Here is a 14,040-nt window from a genome sequence, read left to right on the forward strand (position 1 = left end):
AGATTAAGAAATTTAAGAGAAGCATCAAACAGACCATCAACCCTCAGAGGGAAGGCCGGGGGGTGGGGGTAAGAGATCAACCAAAGGACTTGTATGCACGTATATAAGCATAAACAATGGACACAGACACTCAGGGGGAGTGAGGGCATGTGCTGGGGGTGGAGGTGGCCAGGGAGAGTTCATTGGGGGAAAAAAGAGACATATGTAATACTATATGTAATACTTTAAACAATAAAGAATAACAAATAAAAAAGAAATTTATATTTGCACTATTCACTGATAGAGGGTACAGTAAGATGTATAAAACAAGAATGGGCAAACATACAGGAGTCAATCTCTGGTCTCACCGCAATTTTCTTGGGTAAATTACAAAGTACTCGGGAAACTCACTTCTGATGAAGCAGGTCCTGCCATTGCACAGAGTCAGAAGGGCAGTAGAATTCATATACGTAGACCTCAGTGAGTGTGAACACGGAAATTACAGCCTACCGGGACACCACCTTTTACATTACAGTCAAGTTCCTGCCTAGTGGGCTGTACCATATATACAACTTGGCAAATGAAGGCTTGTTTTCCTTTAGACATAGTCATCAGAAATTTATTGAGCCCCAATTATGTGGCAGTATTGCTCTAAATGCTAGGGACACCACGATGAAGCATTTAGTCATGGTCCCTGCTCCTAGGAGCTAACTTTTCAGTAAGGGAGACAGCAAACAAACAAACACACACAAAAAAACAGGATATGTGCTATGAAGGAAATGAATGGTGATGAGTGACAGAATACAGGGAGTTCATAAATAGGGCTGTCATCAAAGGGTGCCATGAACAAGTAATGTTTGCTCTGTTCATTCATTCTTGCAGGCGGTTTTTATTGAGCACCTACCATATGCTTGTTGCAGAACCTGAAAGTACAGTAGCAATGAAGACAGTGAGGGAGGGAGCCTTGCATACATTTAGGGGAAGACCAGTAAGACAGGGGACAGCAAAGACAGAGGTCTACAGGTGGGAGGATGCCCAGCATCGTTGAGGGATATGGAGAAATGTGAACATGACCGACGGAGTGGGCAGAGAACTAAGGCCAGACTGTGCAGGGCCTTGGAGGTTGGGGTAAGGACCCTGGCTGGTCTCCCCACAGGGATGGGAGGCCATTGGAAGGCTGTGAGCAGTGCCCTGGTGGATCAAGCTGCACACAAGCGCCCTCTAGCGGCTGTGCTGAGAACACACTGATGAACAGAGGAGCGGAAGGAAGAGGATTGTGGACAGGGAGTTGCAGCCAGCTCAAGGATCTGGAGAAGGGAGAGTTTGGCACTTTTCAGAAATGGGAAGAAGCCCAATGTGACCATAAAATAGTGATCAGAGGAGAACGGCATGAGAGGAGGACTCCGGGGCCAAATCAGGCAGGCAGGCGTCTGGACTTCATTGGGAATATGTGGAAAGCCACTGATACAAGAATCTTTTCATGAAATAAGCCTTGGGCAGAGGCTCAGCTTCAGATGCCCTCCTTTGCTTAGCTGGCTTTAGTCAAACAGTGGGACAGAAATGTCTAATCTCTAAGCACTGACCAGAAAAAGGCTTAATTTTTGAAAAGCGTGCCAATAGAGTTGTAATTACTGAACACACAGCCTCATGTGTATTTAGTGGCAGATGCAGTGATCACGGTGTTCAAGTCCTTTGGGGATAAAGAAACCCGATACACTTTCATCACACTCTCACCACCAGGAAACTGCCTCCTTTCTCTACAACCAGTCATTCTGGAAACATACATTTTCTGAAATTCAGGAGAAAGAGGTAGAAGGTCAAAGTAGGAATATTACTGAAAATATAGATAAGAAATTGAGGATTTTTCAACCATTCCAGACATACCCCTCCACTTCCTTTTAAATCCACAAGGGCTCATGGAGGAACCAGGGGCCACGTTCCAAAGATTTCCTGGGAAAATGAGCAGCATGTTCTGGCCTCGGCATCCTTCACCTTGGAGAGCCTGGTCTGATGTGCTCAAAGAGAAGATTATCTCCGATGGGTGCACTGACGGAATTCAAAGGATTCCTTTTACCAAATATTAGCAGCTAATCATGCAGCCAGCCATGGCCGCATGCCTGCTGACACCAGTAATTGTCTGCCTGTAGGAATCGGAGCCTGAGGGTTCGAAGAAGCAACACAGCTGAGCCTCCCTGAGTGAGACATGCGGGCTGTGGGTGACGCATGGGTGTTCACAGCTGGAGGTTGGCTGGGGTGACATTCCACCAACTTCCACACTTCTTGCTGGTCCTGGGACAAATGCCACCAGCATCTTTGGGGGTTTCATTTCGACAGTGTAAAGAGGGAACCATGGTGCTGAGGAGTTCATGTCTGGGTTAATTTAACTTTAAAGCTGAAGAAGTAACGATTCATGTCTTAAAAACACTTTGACATTGGCTTTCTGATTTTTGAGATTCACTTGGTATTTCTCTCCAGTCATAGTGGAAATGAGGGCATAGGGCACAGTAGGCAGGATAGCAAACTCCCAAAGATGTCCCTGCCGTAACCCCTGGAATTTGTGAATATGTTACTTTACATGGCAAAAGGCCTTTCGCAGATGTGACTAAGATCGAGGACCCTGAGATGGGGAGATGGTCCTGGGTGACCCAGGTGGGCTCCATCAGATCCATGAATCCCTGAAACTTTCCTGGCTGGGGTCAGAGGGAACAGTGACAGGCAGGGCCAGCGAGACACTGCATTGCTGGCTTTGAAGACGGAGGAAGGGGCTGCGAACCGAGGCGTGTGGGCAGCCTCCAGAAGCTGGAGAGACAAGAGACAGACTCGCCTAGGGCTTCCACAGGGAATGCCATCCTGCCAGCACTTTGAATTTTAGCCAGCGACACTCGGCTGGGACTTCTGACGGACAGGCTGTAAGAGAATAAAACTGTGTTGGCTTACGTCGCTATTTGTGGTAATCCGTTATGGCAGCAATAGCGAAACTCTACATAAGGCTTTTAGTTGCATTGATACAAAATTAAACTACTGGAAACATTTTTTTCATCATTCTTTTCAAGTGATGTATTACAACTTTTAAAACCTGCTAAATAATGCTCGCTGATTTTATTAACTGACTTCTCTGAAAATGGTAATGGGGATTTGGTATAACATCAAGCTAATGAATGACTGAAGGACAAAAGGTCCCTAGGCTTTTAATCCCTTAATACTATAGTGAGTAGGATCACAAAAAGAGAGGAGATGTAAGTTTTCGCCTAGAAAATTAAGTAATTGGACTACTAGAATGCAGGGATTTATTATGCTAAAGACACATGCCCATTTCCTAATAAATCGCCATTTGTCATAGATTGCTGAATATTCCAGCCCAGCACACACCCAGCTTCCTCTCTGCACAGAACTCATTCCAGACCCTTTTCTGCATGATGCATATTACAGGCAAATAATTAAGGGAACTTAAGGCTTCAGTGTAATATGTAAACAAAAATAAATTGTCCCTTCCCTTCCTCTGGGCTCCCACTTGCTCGCAAAAATTCTGATGTCAGCCTAATACCTCACATTCCAACAGGGAGCATACATTATTCTCTCTCTGTGTTGAAAACCCCCTCAAAGAGGCACGGAAATAAATAAGTGCAGTATTTCAGCAGAAGAAATGCAAGGGGAGAGAATCTTTGCACACACAGAGCAATCAGATGTGAGCATCTGCAATCACTACTCACTTATAAATGGCAGCAGGCAGAATCACTTAAGGATCCACAATAAATTCAGGGCAACAAACGTCTTGAGTGTGTACCAGGGAGAAGGCTGTATTAGAATCCTGGCATCTCGATGAGGCATTAAGCTTGTTGTCATTCCTACTGTTAGAGATGGTAGGAAGGGACCACGGACCAGGACATTCTTTTGTTTCACCACTGACCCTCACGATGGAATGCTGTCAGGATGCCATATTTTGTGCCTCCATAGATTCTTTTTAAAGAATAGTTTATTGAGCCCTAGCCGGTTTGGCTCAGTGGATAGAGCAGCAGCCTATAGACTAAAGGGTCCCAGGTTCGATTCTGGTCAAGGGCACATACTTCGGTTGCAGGCTCCTCCCCAGCCGGCCTGGGCCTTGTCAGGGTGCATGCAGGAGGCAACCAATTGATGTGTTTCTCTCACATCGATATTTTTCTCTCTCTTTCCCTCCATCTTCCACGCTCTCTAAAACTCAATGAAAAAATATTCTCGGGTGAGGATTAAAAAAAAGAAGAGTTGAATTTTAGAGAGAGAAGAAGAGGGGATGATGAGAGAGAGAGAGAAACAACAACAACAACATTGACACGAGAGCAAATCATTAATCAGCTGTTGCTTGCATGCCTCTACTAGAAATCGAGCCTGGAATCCAGGCCTGTGCCCTGATTGGGAGTCCAACCAGCAGCCTTTTGGTGCCTTTTTTTTGTTTTAATGAGCCTGGCTAGGTTTTGCTTGATTCTGTGTTTAAAAAATACGCACAACTGAAGGTCAACTAAGTCTCCCTTTTCCCGAGTAGATACCATGGTATAGCCCACGAAAAGTAATGAACATGAAATACTAGATTACTGTTTCTTAAACTATGTTTTGTGGAACATTTGTAACTTACCAAGTTATTGCTTGGAAAATTGGTTTTGACAGCGCTTTCCTTTTTTATATTAAATACTCAAAACATTCTGTAGTAAAGAAACCTATTTACATTAGTGAGTCACAGAAATCCCCATATGTACTGGGACACAGGCAACCTCTCTTCCCCAAGTACATTTCCCTCCCTCTGCTCCCAATGAGTTTTATCATGTAGCATGCAAGTGGTATGCAGTTTGAAGAATACTGTTCTGGAGCAGGGTTTCTCAACCTGGACACTCCTGATGTCCTGGGCCTGGTAATTCTGTGTTGGTGCAGTGGCTGTCCAGTGCATCATGGGATATTCAGCAGCATCCATGCATTCTACCCACTGGATGCCAGCAGCCTCTTCCGAGTTGCACAGAACAAAAATATCTGCAAACATTGCCAAAGTCCTTTGGGGGCAAACTCATCTCTGGTTGAGCATTACTATTCTAGAGGATCTATTGGGTCAGTAGAAAGACTGCCTTGGTGGGTTTTAATGCAAATATTCTGTTTTTCAGGTTTTGCTTCCTTTCTGCCCATGCGTCACCCACAGCTTAGGCTATTTACTGTTTGTCATTCTGCACTCATTCTCAGTTCATAAACATTCATTTTACCTTCCACCTGCTCCGAAACACATTCCTCCCTGTAGAAACTCAATTCAAGATGGTCATGGCAACCCTCTGCTCCCAAGGACCCTCTCAGCTCAAACCCTTACGACTTTCTCTTACATCTTACAGTTGTCCTAAAGTCTTAATACTTGTCACCAAAGAGCTGTCTTCTCCAGCTAGTCTTCCGTGATAAGTCATTGAGACCCAGGGTATTGTTCCAAAAAGAGAACTTGGTCCAGTGAGAACTTACCAGCATGGAGGACAAGCCATTTCAAAAAGTGTATCTGTTTAAAAATTTGCCTTGAGAGGTGATGCATGTTTTATTAGGAATGGCATCTCCTATCAAACACATCATTTCTTTCGTCTCTTCTGTTTTAACTACATTCCCAACCTGTCCTGGCTTTGGGGGGCAGAATTCTTTTTTTTAATAATATCTTTTATTGATTTTTTACAGAGAGGAAGGGAGAGGGATAGAGAGTTAGAAATATCGATGAGAGAAGCATCGATCAGCTGCCTCCTGCACACCTCCTACTGGGGATGTGCCCACAACCAAGGTACATGCCCTTGGCAGGAATTGAACCTGGGACCTTTCAGTCTGCAGAACGACACTCTATGCACTGAGCCAAACTGGTTAGGGCACATAATTCTTTTCTTCCTTCTTTTATTTATATGCCCTTGATTATCTAAAAAAGCATTTATAATAACACATGGGCAGAGTTCAACCTCTGGTTTAGTTGTATACTTGACAGACATAGAAGCTAGAAACAATAACCAGTAATTCTTTGGGGCATGTGTGTTTCCAGGATTCTAATACACACACAAAAAGCCAGAAAGCTGGTATTGGTATCGCCATTAGTAGCACCAGATGAGGAGACTGAAGCTCAGAGAGATTCAGTCACAGAACTGATAAATTCTGAAGGAAAGGAGAAACAAATCAAATGATTGATTCAAACTAGACTTCCATAACTAGAGACCTCTTTGCTGTGCTTGGAAATGATTTTTTCTCTCATTTGTATGAATCCTGATCTATGATATGACCTCAAAACCCTTTTCTTTCCACCATAAAATGAATAAAGTAATCCAGATATCAAACCTCACTCAACCTGTCTTTGAATTACATATTTGACCTTGTCCCCTTTTAGTCCCAGAGGGGTTACACAGGCTTTGTGCTTTTCAATGTGACCAATGGCTCACCCAGAATTTGTTCGTCCCAGGAGATTTTTCAAAGCACTTTCACATAATCGCATCGGCAAAGGCAAAGAGGACAGGGGTGATTATCCTGTTTTACAGGTGCAGACACTGAGCCACAGAGCAGCTGTGACTTGTCCTAGTCACCAGCTCCTCTGTGAGTGTCCCGGGAACAGGACCCAATTTGTCAGACAATAAGCCCAGCTATGTTCTGTCCACACTGCAGCGCTTCAAGCGAGGGCCTCGGAGCAGGGCTGGTTCCACAGCAACAGAGAGAGGGATGGAGGTGGTTATGAGGACACATACAAATATAGTTGATCTACTAAAACCAACTGGGTGATGGCTTCCCTGAGCTTGAATCTGCAAAGAGAGTTTTAGTTCCCCAAGTTATGTTGAAGCTGTGCCCCTTTGATCCAGGAAATAACTATTGCAGTACGTCTAATATCTAATTTGCATATGGATGATAGATATTCAGAATTGCAGAACAACAAAACCATTAGGAATCACCTAAAGTTTACAATGGAAACTTCTTTTCAAATTCTCTTTGAAATCTCAGGAGAGGAGTCAGGGTATTCAATGTAGACCAGCTCATGGGAACTCCAACTTGAAGGACACTGATCTTTGAAAGCAAAGTTTTGCTTGGCCCAAAAGTCTCCTTTGGGACAATAACTTTGAGCCAATAGATACAGTTTCTGCCCCACAGAGATTACAGTCTTTTAATCCCCATTTTATAAATTTAGAAACTGAGGCTCATAGAGGTGACCCCAAGTTTACAAGCCTGTCCATGATGCCGTTCTTTATAACTGAGAGCTGACTTCAAAGACCTTGTCCTTTGCTTCAAGTCATCTGAACTAGAAAAGAAAATTTACTGCTTCCTCAGGAAGCCAGAAAAAAAATCATTGTATTTTAAGCATTAATAATACCTCAAGAGAGATGATGGTATAAAAACTATAGCAATGTAGCAAAAACTAATAAGCATTCAAGGAGGCATTATTTCAGAGGGTGAGATGTGTGACTATGAATTCATTCAAATACAACTCTTGGGTTCCTTTGCGATACCTGAGAGTGTTTTCAACCTATCTCGAAGCCTTCTAGCTTTGAGACTTTAAAACTGAGGAGCTGAGAGGGGTCAGGTTAGGTAAGGATGAAGTAAGCACTCAAGATACTAAGTTGAAGGTCAAGTTAAAGAAGCTGGCTGGTGGTCTGGGTAATGCTAGAACGTGTACAAAAGTTGAATAAAGATGACTTTATATTCATTTTACATACTGGAAAATAAAGGTAACAAAAAAGACTTATTATTGATAGTTTTCCTCTAGATTTCCCTACTATAGGCACAGGAGTGGCTTGCCTCAGAAAGTCAAGTTTGCCCAGCTCCATATACTACGGTTAGGTATCCATTCGGAAGAGTGAGATTTTCACAAAGCAAGTCTTATGTCTTGTTTTGGAAGTTTTACTGGAAGCTATTCAACTCATTTCATTTTTTTTTTTTTTTTAGAAGAAGCAGCAACTTCTGAATTTCTAGACCTTGGCTCATTCTGCATTCCACTGGCCTTCCTACCCACAGGCCACAATCTGGAAGTTATGTAAATATTAACACTGGAAGCCAATGAGTGAAACTGCTCTTAATTCCAGCTGACGTGAACCCATTGCCGATGAACACTCGAATCTTGGTAATAAACTCTCAGATGAAAAGCACGGGAGTGATATGCATTTCACAGACACGACACAGCAGCAGAGCCGGTGGTATTGGAGGAGATGTAAGCTGAAGTCCACTGACTAGCAGATTGCTGGGGAAGGCGTGAATGCTAGAGAGACACCATGGGTTTCTTCCAAGTTCACTTTCCTAGTCATCTTGGTCCCTCAGGTGACATGTTTACAAGCCTGCATGACAAAATCTACTGTTTCTACTACCTGGGACCTCTCCATGCCCCGGTGTTCTGGCTGATGTGGGGATCATGTTCCCCAGTGGCCTGGAAGTGCTGTGGGCTCCCAGCACACACTGGCGGCTGCCCGTGGGTGTGTTCAGTGCTAGAAAGGTTATACCTTCAGCAAGCAAAATGTGCGTAATTGCTACACCTCCTGTCTTTGTTTTGGAAAGTCCCTTTTGAAATGGTTGTTTTAGAGCAGGGGTTCTCAACCTGTGGGTCACGACCCCTTTGGGGGTCAAACGACCCTTTCACAGGGGTTGGCTAAGATCATCGGAAAAGACATATATAATTACATATTGTGTTTGTGATTAATCACTATGCTTTAATTATGTTCAATTTGTAACAATGAAATTGGGGGTCACCACAACATGAGGAACTGTATTAAAGGGTAGTGGCAATAGGAAGGTTGAGAACCACTGTTTTAGAGGGAATTTGACAATTTGCAAATCTCCCAAGAATGGAAGTATTCCAAAATAACCAAGTCCCCAAATTGATGCGGACTTCTCCTGTCACAGATGCTAAAACATGCCTGGCCGGTGTGGTTCAGGGGTTAAGCATCAACCTATGAATCAGGAGGTCACAGATTCCTGGTCAGGGCACATGGCCAGGTTGTGGGCTCAGTCCCCAGTAGGGGGTGTGCAGGAGGCAGCTGATCAATGATTCTCATCATTAATGTTTCTATCTCTCTATTCCTCTACCTTCTTCTCTGAAATCAATAAAAATATATTTTAAAAAACAAATGCTAAAATGTGGCAAAATGTATTTTGTGGTTTGTATGACCTGTATAAAATGAGAACCCAGACAGGGAAGTTTGGAACTTGCCACTGTTTTTCCTTTGCTACTTTGAGTTTTTCCTCTGTCATTTTGACTCCAAAGAAGATATAATCTCACCGTTTATTCTGGATGGATGGGTTTTGCATGGAGAAGTCTATGAAATTGATTGAGAAATTAAATTGGCTTAATCTTCCTATCTCTAGCAAATATTTTCTCAATAAAAATTCATTAATCTTGGTACAAATCTGTTGAAGATATTGGTGTTCAAAACCATAAAGTCTAAACATCCATGGGGTCAGAACACTGAATGATTCTTTAACTAGACTATGGTAAGCCCTGCAGTGGTTAATGGGTTATCATGGCTCTCTAGTCCTTTTCCATTTGGGCTTCTACATGCTGCCCACCCCCAGGTGCAGACTTCCTGAAAAACCTCCAAAGAAACAGGTGGTCATATATATGTTTTGTTTGCTTTCCCCCCTGTGCATGGATCTGTCATCCTAGCTAAATTCATTTGACTAACCCTCTTCTTTCTCCTAAGATCAAGTTCAGAATGTATCTCCCTGGGCCCATCCGGCAGATCCAGCATCCTTCCTGGGAGCCCTTCTCTAGCCTCCCCATCACTCTCCCTGTCATATTAACTTCCTGTCGCTTCCTCCCAAGGCCAGGAGATCTTTAAGGTCAAGGGCTCTGTCCTGTTCCTCTTGGTGTTCTTAGAGCTGGTCACTAAAATTGTATGAAGTAGGTACCAAAGTTCTGCTAGCAATAAAGAGTGAGCCTGCCATTTAGAGATCGTGAATCAGAGTGGAAAGTAATTACATCAGTAAATACATCAGTAGTTCATGCCTCTTTGAGCGAATATTTGGAAGCCTCACCTCGGTGATGTTTCCAGGCCCCACTCATCTTGGGGGCAAAAGCTACCGGGTAGGGTGGTGGAGCTGGCCCAGGGACATGGGTTTTGGGATAGTGTCTGGGTGGAGGGTGGTAAGCAAGAGATGGGAAAATACCCCAAGAATCTCATGGGGTTTGAGCTGGTGGGAGTTTCCCCGGTGTGGCTAGTAAATCCTTAGTAAGTGTAGTCACTTTGTCTGAATGTGTTACAAAAGCCAGTTCCTCTCCATTGCTCAGAGGCTCCACATCAGTGGTGTGTTGAGTTACATGCTAACAGGTCACAGAATCCTGAGCTCTGAGAACTAAGGAGCCCAACTCTGTGCAAAACAGGAGACGTGGGCTTCATTGGACTTGGGCAATTGGACATGGTAGAGACATGATACACCTCTCATTCTTGTTTCCAGTCCTTTCCATAGATTCAGTAGAGATCACACCAGCAATGCCCTTTCTCAACATGCGAAACAAAAAATAGTAGAATAGAGCAGAGAGAAGACCTACGGAGAGTGACAAAGCCACTCCCCAACCAGGCCACCCTGGGCCAGCAGAACCAACAACCTAAAAAATCTCTTTCCTCCTCTCATGCAAAGAACCCTGAGCACTGGGAAGGCGCTGGACCAAGAGAGCCCAGGTCCCTACAGAAAAGTCATAGGAGAGGGTTAGGACACACGCCAAGTCCCTGGGCGTGACTGCACCTGGTTGTAGGGAAGCTCTCGGTTCCGTGTCCCTCACTTATTACAACATGGGCAGCTGGAGGGAGCAGGCGAGGCCAAGGTGACCCTCCTGCTTTAGGTTAAGCCTCAGTGATTTGATGTTTCTTCTCGGCAGGCAGATTATGAGAACTCCCATACCTGGTGCATAGGGCTGTTCCGTGATCTTGTAAAAAGATAAACCCAGGGCTTGTCAGTAGAAATATCATATTCTTAACAATGATGAACTGTACAATAACCTCCAAAGAGTCTCAATATTGGGAATATTGAGCGGAAGATGGGAAAGGAAAAAAATGGAGCAAAGAAAAAATTTGAGGTCGAAAAGATATGAGGAAAAGAGCATTAGATCTATGTGTACATGTGTGTATGTGTTTGTATGTATGCCCTGCTAGGTGTGTATGTGTGCATGCATATGCATATTTATGTGTGAACAAACACACGTGTGTATATGGGTGTGTACGTACATATGTATGTGTATTTGTGCATGTGTGTGCCTACGCATGCATATTTGCATGTGGGTGTGCTGCAGGTATGTGTGCCTCTGTTTGTGTGTGTGTGTGTGTGTGTGTGTGTGTGTTTGGGCCCATGAGATCAGTACTCTGTGCCCAGACTAGTAGAGTGATTCACCAGGGAGACAGTACAAACCAAATTAAACAGGAAACAAACTACAGCTCTCTCCACAGCTTTGGCTCAGAAACCCAGAGGGAGCACACGGCGGGAGGGGAGGCAAAAGTAGTTTCCTGACTTCTATGCTGTTGATTTGGCACCTCTCACCGGTGTTATATTTTAGAAGAGGAAAAACAGATTCTTCGTGGGGGGACAGAAAACAGGGCAGAGGCTCAGAGAATTCAGTCCATCGTCATCATCATCAACATAGATTGGGAGCCGAAAAAACACAAACACTGTTGTATGCTTTTCAAATGCCATTAAAACACACACACATATACATGCATATATGAGTACATGTGTCCCAACAACACACACTGTGAGCCCATGAGGCAGGGGAGACTTTGGTCCAGACCATCTTAGGCTTGATTTCTGCAACCCCAGGCTTCCAGCCAGAGGATGCTGACATCAGAGCCAAGGATTTCATCATTTGATATAAGAAATGTGCACACACAGACATATAGGGGTGTTTGCTGAGAGAAATCCTCTGTCATTTTACAGCAAGTAAACTGTTTTCTCCACGCAACTCCTACTGGGTAGAACAATGAAAAACGTGTTTGAATTTGCTCAGATTCATGTTTTATTCCATATTCAGGACATAATCTGGAATAAAATTATGTCTTCATTGTGGGCTTTTCATCCTTGTGGGGTTTCCATCTTTACAGAAGCTACGTGTATATTTTGGAATAAGACCGGTCAGCAAAGGCATCTACAACCAATTCCTAGCCTAGGAGAGAAACAGGGATCATTGGTTCTCATGTAGTTCTTCCCTATAAAACAAAAAATAAAGCAAAACTTCTAAGCAGGGGCACTGTGGCCTGAAGAGGGATTTTAGAAACTGACCACATTAGACTTGGCTACAAGCACTAAATAAAGAGAAGCACAATTCTAGGGAGAAGACAGAGTGTCTTGCCTTATTTGTTGGTCCAAATTTTTTTCTCCACATGTTCATTTTCATATTTCTGAATTTTGGATTAAATTTGCATTGATGCATTCAATTTCCCCAAAAAATTTTCATAAAAATTTTTGAGAAAAATCCCTTATAATTGGTGGCATCTTAAGACTTGTGAACATCATATATAGTAAAAGATCTGGTTTTTGAGGTATTAATGATTTTCCCTTTCTTTGCCTTCTTAAATGTCTTTTTGTTGTTGTTGTTAATCCTCTTGAGAATATTTTTCCCATTGATTTTTGTTTTTTAAAATATATTTTATTGATTTTTTTTCCAGAGAGAAAGGGAGAGGGATAGAGAGTTAGAAACATTGATGAGAGAGAAGCACCAATCAGCCGCCTCCTGCACACTCCCTACTGGGTATGTGCCCGCAACCAAAATACATGCCCTTGACCGGAATCGAACCTGGGACCCTTCAGTCCACAGGCCGACGCTCTATCCATTGAGCCAAACTGGTTAGGGCCCTATTGATTTTTAGAGAGAGTGGAAGGAAGGGGATGCAAAGGGGGAGAGGGAGAGAAATAGAGAGACACATCAATATGAGAGAGACACATTAATTGGTTGCCTCCTGAACTCTGCCCAACTGGGTCCAGGGATCTAACCTCCAACCCAGGTATGGGCCCTTGACTGAGAATTGAACCTGGCACCATGCATGGTAAATAGTAGGTATCACTAAGTGTGTTGTATGTGTGTAGGCTTGCACATTTGTATGTGTGTATACATATATGCATGCATACACATTTGAATTTCAAGTTCAAAAGAAGTCAATTTATTATTAGTTTCTCTCACTTCTTCATCTTCCTTCTCTCATCTACCTCTTTGCATCTTCCACCACTGACTTTCACCATTCACTTCTAGTGTACTAGAGTTTTTGGAGGTTGTGCATGATTCAGAGTGACTTCCCTAACTTACCCACAAGTTTGGGATGTGAGAGCCTCACTTTTACTCCATAGCTTTGCTTTCCTTGTTGGACCTGATTGGACATTTAGCCAAGCTGGGCCGAGAGGAGTCTCTCTCATTCTTATTTTCACTTGCTCTAATATTTAAAACTATTTCTAAAGGTCCAATCTCTCGAACAGAGGGGATGTAGAAATTAGGGGTGGTATATATTGTACTTGTACTCTGCAGGGAATTCCCTGCGGTTGGGGAAGGGACAACACATTTAGGATCCAAAATGGCCTGGATGCACTGGAGCGATTGCATGAAATGAAATTCAAATAAAATGAATTCAAAAATATTACACTTGGGAAAGGAAGAATACATTCTATAAGACCTAAAGAGGAAAGTGCTGGTGAGAAAATGAGAGGGAAAAAATCAAATAACCTGGGAATTAGAGAAGGCCACACAGTGAGCCCAGGGTTGGGAGACACAGAACCTCAAGCAGGAAAACGACTCAGTCAGGGGTGGATGGGACCCAGGGGTGGGGTGTCCTCTTTCTGCTCACCCGAGACTCCCCCAGAGCCTGGTGCAGTTTGGGGGTTGTGCTTGGATTCCAGTGCTGACCAGGTCACCCTCAGGGAGGAATGTACTGATGGGCAGTTGGAAGCTTAAGTCTGACATATGAAGAAAGGAGGGAAATGTGCACTGGCCCGTGTAATGGGAGAGAAAGAATGAGGTGGGGAGGCTTCCTAGCAGATGCTAAAATATAGGCTTTGCATGGAAAGGGAAGTCATGTCTTTTGCCTTCTTGTATTTCAAAGCTGCACTTCCATTGTGTTTGACTTTTTATAAAAACCTTTGACGCCG

General features: G+C 43.5%; 1 protein-coding gene across 4 annotated transcripts in view; it reads right to left on the reverse strand.

Moving 5' to 3' along the window:
* The window catches only part of TENM2 (teneurin transmembrane protein 2), an 897,969-nt gene that overhangs the window by 494,624 nt on the left and 389,305 nt on the right, over positions 1-14,040 (reverse strand). The gene's annotated exons all lie outside the window — the stretch shown is intronic.

This window comes from Myotis myotis, unplaced genomic scaffold, assembly GCF_014108235.1.
Source record: "Myotis myotis isolate mMyoMyo1 unplaced genomic scaffold, mMyoMyo1.p scaffold_m19_p_6, whole genome shotgun sequence".
NCBI lineage: Eukaryota > Metazoa > Chordata > Mammalia > Chiroptera > Vespertilionidae > Myotis > Myotis myotis.